The following is a 10,433-nucleotide window of genomic DNA, read 5'->3' on the forward strand; positions in this document are numbered from 1 at the left end:
TTTCTTTTGGAAAGAGGCTGAAGGTCTTTAAAAGACCCAGCCATTTGATCGAGAAGGAGGGAAGAAAAATTTGATTTTTTTTGGTCTTTTGGATTTTCGCAGGAGGTTCTTCTCAGCAGCGTGAAGGAGTACTTCACCTCTTTCAACCCATACGCAGGGTACCTCCAGCCACGGTCTCTCATCAGTTTCAGCATATCGGCTAAAACTCTAAAGGGGCTGTCTCCCACCATTTCTTTCAGCCCATCTCGCACAGCAGCTGGGGGATCCAACGGATCCCTCTTTTCCTTCAGCCCTCAGTAGAAGCCACCACACGGTTGCTGCCTCTTCTTCAATCCCTCAGCAGAAGACCACCAGCCTTGCTGTCTACAGCAGAAGGAAGTCTAACAGTGCCATCCAAATCTTGAATCTTTAAAAAAAAAGGTGATCTCTGAAAAGCCTCCCAGTTGCAAAACCAAAAGAGAAATCGGTTTTTCTGGTTCAAGGTAAGCCATACCTTGTTTGATCTGTGTTATTTCCCCTTTTCCCACTTCGTTTTTTTTTTTTTTTTTTTGTGTTTTCACATTTTCCTTTTCCCATGCTCTGTTCACCCAAAACACAACTTTGTGCAATCTTGAATTACCCATAGCAGCATCAACGTCTGAAATAATTTCCTGAATTTGCTATGTTCTATCCATCGAACTCATGCTTTATTGTGCATGTTATCTTGTTTCTAATGGATCAGATCTCTCTCTATTTTCACTACACATTTCTTATAGTTTGGATCACATTTCTAATAGAACCTGAATCTGCAACATTGAGGTGGCCTATGCTGCAGTCAGATTGTGTTCAAATTTGATTTGTTGAAGGCTTGGATGTTATCATCCAAAATCTATTTTGCACATTTTTTTTTTGTTTTTGTTTCTTTTTGCAGTCACTTGTTATGTAGTATGGACTTAACCCTTTCATTAAGTTTTAAGTGTTGGATGGCCAACGTTGGAATCAGTCCTAGGCACTATCCTGGTCCAGGCCCATCAATTCTGTGTGATGCTGGACATTAGATCTTCTAAGTCTGGTCTCTAACGTCAAATTGTGGAGGTTGAAGGTCTTGCGTTTTGCTGTAAAAGAATCCTAATGGATATAGCCTGTCCCAATCAGATTGGGAGCATGTGCTGGATACAAATGTTATAAAGATATGAAGACCAGCAATGCTTGTAAAATATGGCATGTCAAATCCATATTGCTGTAGCTAATAACATTTTGTATCTTAGTGTTAATTTTTTTCTTTTTCTTTTTTTTGCAGTCTCACATTCACAAACACTACTTAGCTTAATGCAGGAACTTATGATATATTTAAGGTTCCATCTTCTGGGCTTAGCACCATTGCTCAAAACTTTCCATTAGGTAGTACATCTGTCATCAGATGGTGATAGCTGGACGTCTGTTGAGATTCCTGTTAGAATTGGCAGCAACCACAGGCTTTCATATGTCAACAAACTACTGCCTCAAATGCAACCTATATGCTGCCAAGTGCATCAATTGGCCTTAACATGGCTGAAGCAGTAGCTCAAGCCCTGTGCATGCTCTTACCATTCCACAGTTTCCAATTAAAACTCAAAAATTACACTACTATATTATAATGACCTTTTGCTACAGCCAATTTTATTCATATAAGTATTAGTTGAAATATATATTGTCAAGGCTATGTATTCCCAGCATAAAAATGTTTGTAGGTTAGAACATCTAAATTTTTTATAGTCCAACCCTACTAACCTATTCCACAGCATCTTCACATCTCTCCATTAAGCTTTTCACGGCCTTATCACAATTTTCTTGAAAACAGCCCATTGTTCCCATAGTGGATTTCCTGCACATCACGTATGTGTTGTATTTACCATTTTCTGCAGGTGTGCAGTCTTGATAATCGGTCATGTTCACGGATGGATATTTTTATATACATTCATGATCTATAAACTATCTTTTGTATGCTTTGTTATTGATATATAGGGAAGCTCCATACCCAGTTTTATCGAAAATTACCTTGTAATTTGGGAAATACGGCTGTGTGAAATTGCCTACAGAAACTGTATATACCTGTAATTTCTGGTTTTACCCATTATATGTAATTTCCATTAGTATGTACATATTTTCTCATTAGATGTATATATATATCTATATATATATCTATATATATATGTATATATATATATATGTATATCTACCTATATGTATACGTATATATGTATATATGTATATATATATATATATATGTATATATATACTTATATATATATATATCCCTTCATGTGTACTTGTTATTACATATATTTTTCTTTTCTCTTACTTTTGTAAATATATCTTCATTGTCATATATCATTCATCACAAATTCAAGTATTTTTATATCTATATGTATATCTTTGTTGTATATAGTATATATATACCCATTCCCTTGGTTATCTTGTACTAACTCTCATTTTGCAGGAAAATCTAGAAGATGCTGATTCCTTGGCTCCATTGCAATTTTCTTTTACTTTATGTTATGCAATGTAACAATCCAATGTAAACCTTGGAATAAGATTTACTTTTACAGCTTAGATTAGGCCGCATCTCATATAGTTTGATTTCAGTAATATCCTGATTCTATGATGCATATATCTCAATTTTTCAAAATTCACCGTGGATGAACACGAATGGCACGTGCACCAACTCTTAGAGAGTTGATGAACTCGATGGAATCCATATTTACAGCCCTAGTCGGAATATGGACGAGACCCAGATCCATCATCTTTCTACTAGTCACACTGAGCCTACACTCTTAGGCTATCTTGAAAATGCACCTCATATTTCCAATGTTTTCAAAATATTGTGAATTAACTCAAATAAATTCTGAACATATTCATGGCCACAGTCAGAATATGTGAAGGATTTACTTTGGCTTAATCCACATTTTTCCAACAAATTTTTCAGAAAGTTTTTCAAAGTGCATTCATTCATTCAAATCATCTGCATCATTCGTTTTTCTCATGATTTTCTCAAAAGATTTTCACTTCATGGAATCGATTTTCTCAAGAAACTATGATGATATTCGGAGTTGGATTTCCCAAATCAAATGTTTTCCCGTGATTTTCCTTAAAAAGTTATTTTCTTAAGATCCATTTTCAAAAGGAATTTTCATATTTCTCAAGAATCAAAAATCGATTTTCAGAGATTTCAAGGACAATGTTTTCAGGATTTCAATTTCTCAAGTTCTAAATTTCCTTCTCCAATGAATTTTTCCTATAAATTTCCTATCATTTTCTTAAGAAAATTCTCAAAGTCTGTATTTTCTAAACAAGTGTTTTCCTTTTCAAAAGTTCATATTTTCTCAAGAATTCTTAAAATTTTCCTGAGATTCTCATTTTTCAAAGTCTTTATAAATTTTCTTAAAATTTTCCTGAGATTCTCATTTTTCCAAGTCTTTCTAATCTTTCTTAAAATTTTCTTGAGAGTCTCACTTCTTCATAATTTTCCAAGTCTTTATAACGCTTTCTCAAGATTTTCTCGAGAGTCTCACCTCTTCATAATTTTCCAAGTCTTTATAAACTTTCTCAATATTTTCCCGAGATTCTCACTTCTTCAAGATTTTCCAACTCTTTATAAATTTTCTCGAGATTTCAAACCTTCTTCGTCTGAGTTTTTCCTGAGAGATTGATTTCCATCCTTTTCCTGAGAAATACTTTTTCAACTTCAAATATTTTCTAAGCATACATCATATTTTCCAACTTATATTTTACTAAATCTCATAGCGCATGCCTGAATTCTCTGTGCATTTAAGATAGAATACAATTTCGATAATTTCGCTAAGTCAAGCATAATTTTGGTCCTTGGTTCGATTACCCCTGTTAAAGGTGGCAGGAACGGTCGAACCTCGTACCGACAGGTTGAGCCCCATCCCATGGATTTTCCCGCAATTTTCAAAACGGAGGCGAGTATTTTAAAACAATTTCCAAAATCCGGTCAAGTTTGAAGCGCGAAAGCATTTTCCCTCTCTTATCCGCAAGGAAGGGAAGACGGAAAAAATTTTGCGACGATAACACCAGCCTAGCAGCTAACCACACTGCCCCTCCAGGGGCGTTTCCACGGAAAACAAGAAAAACACATCTTAAGGGAGCAAAAAAAAAAAAAACTTATGCAACATGATACCTAGCTCAACTGAAAATAAAAGGAATTGGAAATTGGGTGTTTCCATTCAATATATCTGTGGCTTGAAGCCACTATGAATCGGTTTGCACCTTACAAGTGCAAACCGATTCCAAGCCCTTAGCATGCCACCCATGCTCATCCCAAAAAAAATGAGTTGTAAGGGGATTGACTCACCTTGATGGAGGAGGTGGAGGCCGAGGTCCTTCTCAGTTGGTGTGGCTGCTATACTCAGTCCCCCCCCCCCCCACACACACACACGCTAGTATGGAAGAAGATAGGTGCGACGGTGAAGGGAAAGAGAGGAGAAGAAGAGAGAGGAGTCGTTCCTTTCTCTCTCCTCTCTTTCTCTTGGGTTAAAATAACGAGGGGGGAGGAGGGGAATCAAGATGGAGGGTGGAGAATGAATGGGGGAGGATGGAGGGCCTTCCATTCCCACGCCCCACCCTACCCCCTCTCTACGGTCTATAGGGTCAAGGGGCTGGCCCCCAACCACTCCCTTTAAATCACTCCTTGATTTAGGGGGAGTTTGTCTTTGACTTGTCAAAGACGAAGCCTCCCTCATGAATCCATTTTTTTTTAATTTCAAGCATTTAATATTTTTTTTGAATGTTATTAATTGGTGTAGGGGCTACCCCCTAAGGGGCTCCCGGCCCATCCCAAAAATCGTGGGGTTTGGCCCACCCACTCTTTGAAATGCCAAAACAAGCCTCCAAAAGTTGCTTTTTGCATTCTTTTCAAAAATCCTTTTAAAAGTGCATTTCTTTTGAATTTTCAATTTATTTATATTTAAATTAGCATGGCCGAGGTGGGGCCCATGACAACTACTTCTCACAAATTCCCAAAACCAACCTCCTTTTAAATTTTTTTTGAAAAACCTCTTTTAGGTTTTGTAAAAATTACAATTCAATTAATTAAAACCCTATTTGCTTCTTATTTAAATAGATAGGTTTTAAATAATCCAAATGTTTTATTTTCAACTTATATTTTATGAATTAAGACCTAAATTTTCATATTATGTATTTATATCTCCATTTCTGATGAATTTGGACCTCATTACGACTCATACTTTACCGATATACCCTTTTTTGCCAAATTATATGAAATAATGAGATAATTTTCTCGTTTAGGTTCCAAATTTGGGATGAGTCCAATTAGATATAATATAAATCTACCCTAGAAATATCAAGGTTCAATTCATCATGGTTTGCCCTGAATCGACTTGTAAAGCAAATTTATGTGATTTCATTCCTCGTATGTCTATATAGGCATAATTTATGAGAAATTCCCATGTAAAGGCAAAAAATTTCCACACTGAAGCATATGACATATAAAAATTTCTCAGAATAACAATGGGTCTTACAAGCATTGCCACCATAGTATGCACAGATACACAATGTATTCTATATGTCAATGCTTAGAAAATACGTTCACGACCCTTCCCACGTCATCCAATATGAAGACATCGACATTAAAGAAGATATGACGGTGGAAGAAAGACCGGTTAAAATTGTGGACCATCGGGAACAAGTGCTAAGGTCGAAGGTCATTCCACTTGTTAAAGTGAGATGGCAACATTATGGTGTTGATGATTGTACTTGGGAGCCCGAATCCAATATACGGGATAAGTATTCTGAGCTATTCACTTAGTACTCTTATTGAAATTTCGTGAACGAAATTCTTTTAAGGGGGTAATGATGTAAGACCCATAATTTTTTAGACAACTTCTGAATAAAATTCATGAGGCATTTCCAAGTGAAAATAGCATTTATACTTGAAATGTGAAACAAATCGATTCATGTGAGCCAGATATACTTAGGATATTCATATCTTTGTGAATATATGCTCAAACCGTCAGGAAGTCATAACTTCCTTCCTGAATAAAATCAAGAGATTTGTACGAGCCAACTTTCTTAGTTACGTCAATACGAAGAGAATGACATACTTAGAAATTTAAAAAAAATCATCGATAACTCAAAAATTTTGTGGGACGCACGGAAATGTTGGTGAAAATCACAAAAATATTCCTCAGAAAATATCTGGTAGGACCTACAAAATATCTCATAGAATTTTCATGTGGGACCCACACCAAAGATGAACCTTCTGGAAAATTCTAAAAAAGGTAAGAAGGAGAAGAAAGGCTCTAGATTTTTCTAGCTTTTTCTAGAAAAATCCAAAAAGCGGAGGTTGCTTAGAGGATAAGCAACCTTGCCTATAAAAGGAGGTGACCTCCCTTTAAAAAAATCGATCTTCCCTCCTTTTGCCTCTTCTTTCTCTCTCCTAAACCTCCCCTACCTAGCCTAGCTTGCCTAAGTGGGTCTGAGCTTGCCTGACCTGATCCTAGCTAAACTGACCTGGTCTAAACCCAGTTAACTTGACTTGAACCTAGTTAGGTTTAAAGTCAAATTCAAAGTTCTTTTTGGTCCCAAACCTTGGTTTGATTTTCTGAACCCAGACCCAACGAGCTTGGGCTGAAGTCTGAACCTGCTGAACCTAGTTGACTTGGACCGAACCCAGTTTGGTTCAGTTAAGTAGCTTAACCTGCTCTTCCTCTTTCTCACCTAGGTCGACCTCATTTGACCTAGTCTGAGCTCTCGAAGGAAGGCTCGAACCCTGTTCGAAACAGTCGAAGCGTTTCAAAGTCGTTTCTTTTGCAATTTAAAGTAAGTTTGTTTCATTGATCCATCTCTCTCAAGTATTTTCTTATTTGTATATAGCATATACTTTCTAAAGTAGTATCTCACCCTAGTCCTTGGTTGAGCCCTCTAGGGAATTTTGGTGTTTACTCGCTCGCCTTGTGACTATCGTTGGATAGATATGTTTGAATGCATTCTTGGTTGATACATTCTTAAAAATAGTATCTCACCCTAGTTCTTGGTTGATCCCTCTAGGACACTTCGGTGTTTACGCGCTCGCCTTGTAACTATCGTTGGATATCGATTCTCCCATATATTATCTTGAGATTTTTATCACGTTATATATCACCAAGGCTCCTGCTTAAATATAATTTATCATTCATCGTCGCGTCGTATGATACCAAGGCTCCCTGCTTTCTGCAATTTTTGATTATGCGTTTAAATTATGCATTTTGTCTTGCCGTTGTGTCGAACGATGCCAAGGCTTCCCTGCTTTCTGCAAATATATATGTAGAATATTTCGTTTGGTTTCACTCTCCGAACAATAAGTATATGCATTCCTTTACGCCGTCGCCATATAAAGCACAAGCTTCTGCTTATATTACATATATGGCGCATAAGTGAGCGTTCAAATGAAGATCAACTCCAAATCGCCAATATGATTCCCTTGCCGCTCCTCGAACAAGATTTTGCTTAACGAATGAAGCCCCTATTGGAAAGGCTTTGCTTTTGTGCAAAACTATTTTTTCGTAAAGACTAAGTCATTTGCGTATGCTTTGGCTATGGCCCAAGGTTTCAATAAACCTTGATGGATGCAAAGTATGCATAACAGTGCACATCCATTCTCGAGTTAAAGCGTAGTGATTTCTCTATCAAAGAGGGGAAGTGATGCTGAAAATTCTGAAAAGATGCTCACCGAACTTAAAGGAAACACACGCTTCCTCAGTCAAAGAGAGAGAGTGCTGCAGAATTTTTTGAAGAAACTCAACTAAGTTCAAAAAGAGCAGAGCATGTTACTCCATCATGCAGAGGAGGTGTTGCCCATATGCCCTCAGTACTTTCTATAACATAAAAAGGTTAGACTCACTTCTACCGTCAAAGCAGAGAAAGTGCCGTCAAAATGGTTGGCAGAAAAGCTGCCAGAACTAATTGATTGGCATGAAGATGCCCTGTTGTTGGAATGCTGCCAGAAAGGCCCGTTTCCATGTTTGTCTGTAAGGGCACTTGTGATCATTGCAAAATTTTTCCTCTGGTTTCCCTCTTTTCCTTCTCTTTGCCTTTCTAGCCTCTATTTCCTTTTTGAAGGAGAATAACTGATAGAAAAGAAGAGAGAAAAGAAAAGAAAGAAAATGGAGGAACTCTTTTGCAAATGTCTCACTTGACCTAAATTTTGAAAATGTTTTGAAATTACTCACCTCTATTTTTAAAAATTTGCAGGAAATGGAGAGACGGGATTCGCTCATCGGTACGAGATTCGACCGTTCCTGGCGCCTTAACCAGAGGTAATCGAACCAAGGATTGAACTTATGCCTTTTGCTTTGCCTAAATATTATCTAAGAATTTATTCTAAATCTAGAATGCATAAAGAATCATGCTTGTGAAAATGCAAAGATGTATGCTTTTTGAGAAGAATAATTTAGAATTTTTGGAGACTTTTCCAAGTGATTTTGAAATAAATTCCAGAATATAGTGAAAAAATGGGTTTTGAATCTAACTTAGAACTTGAAATAGGTTTGAAAGAGACTTGAAGTTCTAAGTTTTGGAATAATCAGAGATCTTGAAAATAAATCTTGAATTAAAGAATGAAGAGAAAAGGAGAAGAGATAGAATTCGATGTCAAGATGAAATTTTCAAAGTCAAAATGAGCTTTGAATTTGAGTTTGAATCTAGATTTTGAAATTAAGATGCAATTTGAAAATGAAATTGAATTTCGGATTTAAAGTTTGAAATCAGAAGGGAATTTGGATTTTAAGAAATCCAAATGGAATTTGAAAATAGAATTGGATTTAAGAAGTCTAGATGGTATCTGAAAATGAAATTGGTTTTGAAATCTGGAATTCAAGATAAAATTGGTTTTGAAATCTGGAATCCAAGATAAAATTGGTTTTGAAATCTGGAACCCAAGATTAAATTGATTTTAAAATCTGGAATCCAAGACGGAATTTGTTTTGAAATCTGGAATCCAAGATGGAATTGGATTTGAAATCCGAAATCCAAGATGGAATTGGATTTGAAATATGAAATCCTAGATGAAATTGGATTTAAAATCTAGAATCCAAGATGAAATTGGATTTGAAATCTAGAATCCTAGATGGAATTGGATTTGAAATTTGGAATCCAAGATGGAATTGGATTTGAAATCTGGAATCCTAGATGGAATTGGATTTTGGGAATTCTGAATTTGATTTCTGAAAGTTGATCTCAAATTTAGAGCAAAATCAAATTTTGAGATTCAGAATTAATTTCAAAACCTTGATTTTGAATAAATGATTTGAATTGAGAATCAAGACTCAATCTTTAGATAGAACTTTGGAGATTTTTGAAAAATAAAGAATAAACTTGATTTTAAACTTGATTTTTGAAATCAGAAGATGAAACTGGGATCTCAAAGTCGAATTGAACTTTGAAAATCGATCTGGAATATTGAATTTGAATTTTTGAAATTAAATCCTGAAAATGAATTTGGAATTTCAAAGTTGATTTGAACTTTGAAATTTGATTTGAATTGAAAATTGGATTTTGAATCTAGAGGTGAATTTGAAATTTTAAAGTTAAATTGAACTTTGAAATTGGAATATTGAATTTTTGAAAGATAGAATTGAGAATAGAAAGATGAATTTGAATAAGAATTGAAGATTGATTTGAGCAATGAAGAAGATATTTAAAGAATTATCTCAAAATCACTTGGGTTTTTGAAGAAAACTTGAAATACTTGAAAAATATGATATAATTCTATCCTAAATGATGAATGAATTAAAGAATTTTGAAAATTGGATACTGAAAAGCATATTTCATTCTTTAAATGAATTAAAATAAGATTAAAGATATAATACATTCCTGACTATGGGCATAAAATATATTATAAGATAATCTATATTTAAATTCAGTTGAAGAATAAAACACATTTTTGTGCGTTTATAGAGTTTTGAAATAAAATTAACTCTCAATATATCCTGACTATGGCCATTGATATATATTTTAAGTTAATTTCAAGTTAAACTCTGATAAAGGAAGAAAATATTTAGAAAAATATGATGATTTTTGAAGGAGACCCAGTGTGGATCCAATGTTATTCCATAAAAGATGAAAATCCTAAGTTTTGTTCACATTTTGACTATGGCCATAAATGCAAATCATCAACTTAGGATTTGATCACCTTTTATTAGAATGGTGCACATGCCATTCATGTTCCACCATGTAAATTTTTGAAATGAAAGAGAAAATTAATATGAAACAAGTAATATTTACATGTTCATACATTATAATCTATGTTGAAAAGTAAATATTCTCATTGATAGCTAGCTATTACATCATTAAAATGGGATTTAAGATGATAAAATTCTAATCTAAGTGAGGAAATCAACATCTTCCATACATCCCTGCAAAACAAGGTTAATGTAAAGTAATAGGCTAGAGGTATG

This window comes from Nuphar pumila, chromosome 11 (assembly GCF_984573655.1).
Source record: "Nuphar pumila chromosome 11, dmNupPumi1.hap1.1, whole genome shotgun sequence".
Lineage (NCBI taxonomy): Eukaryota > Viridiplantae > Streptophyta > Magnoliopsida > Nymphaeales > Nymphaeaceae > Nuphar > Nuphar pumila.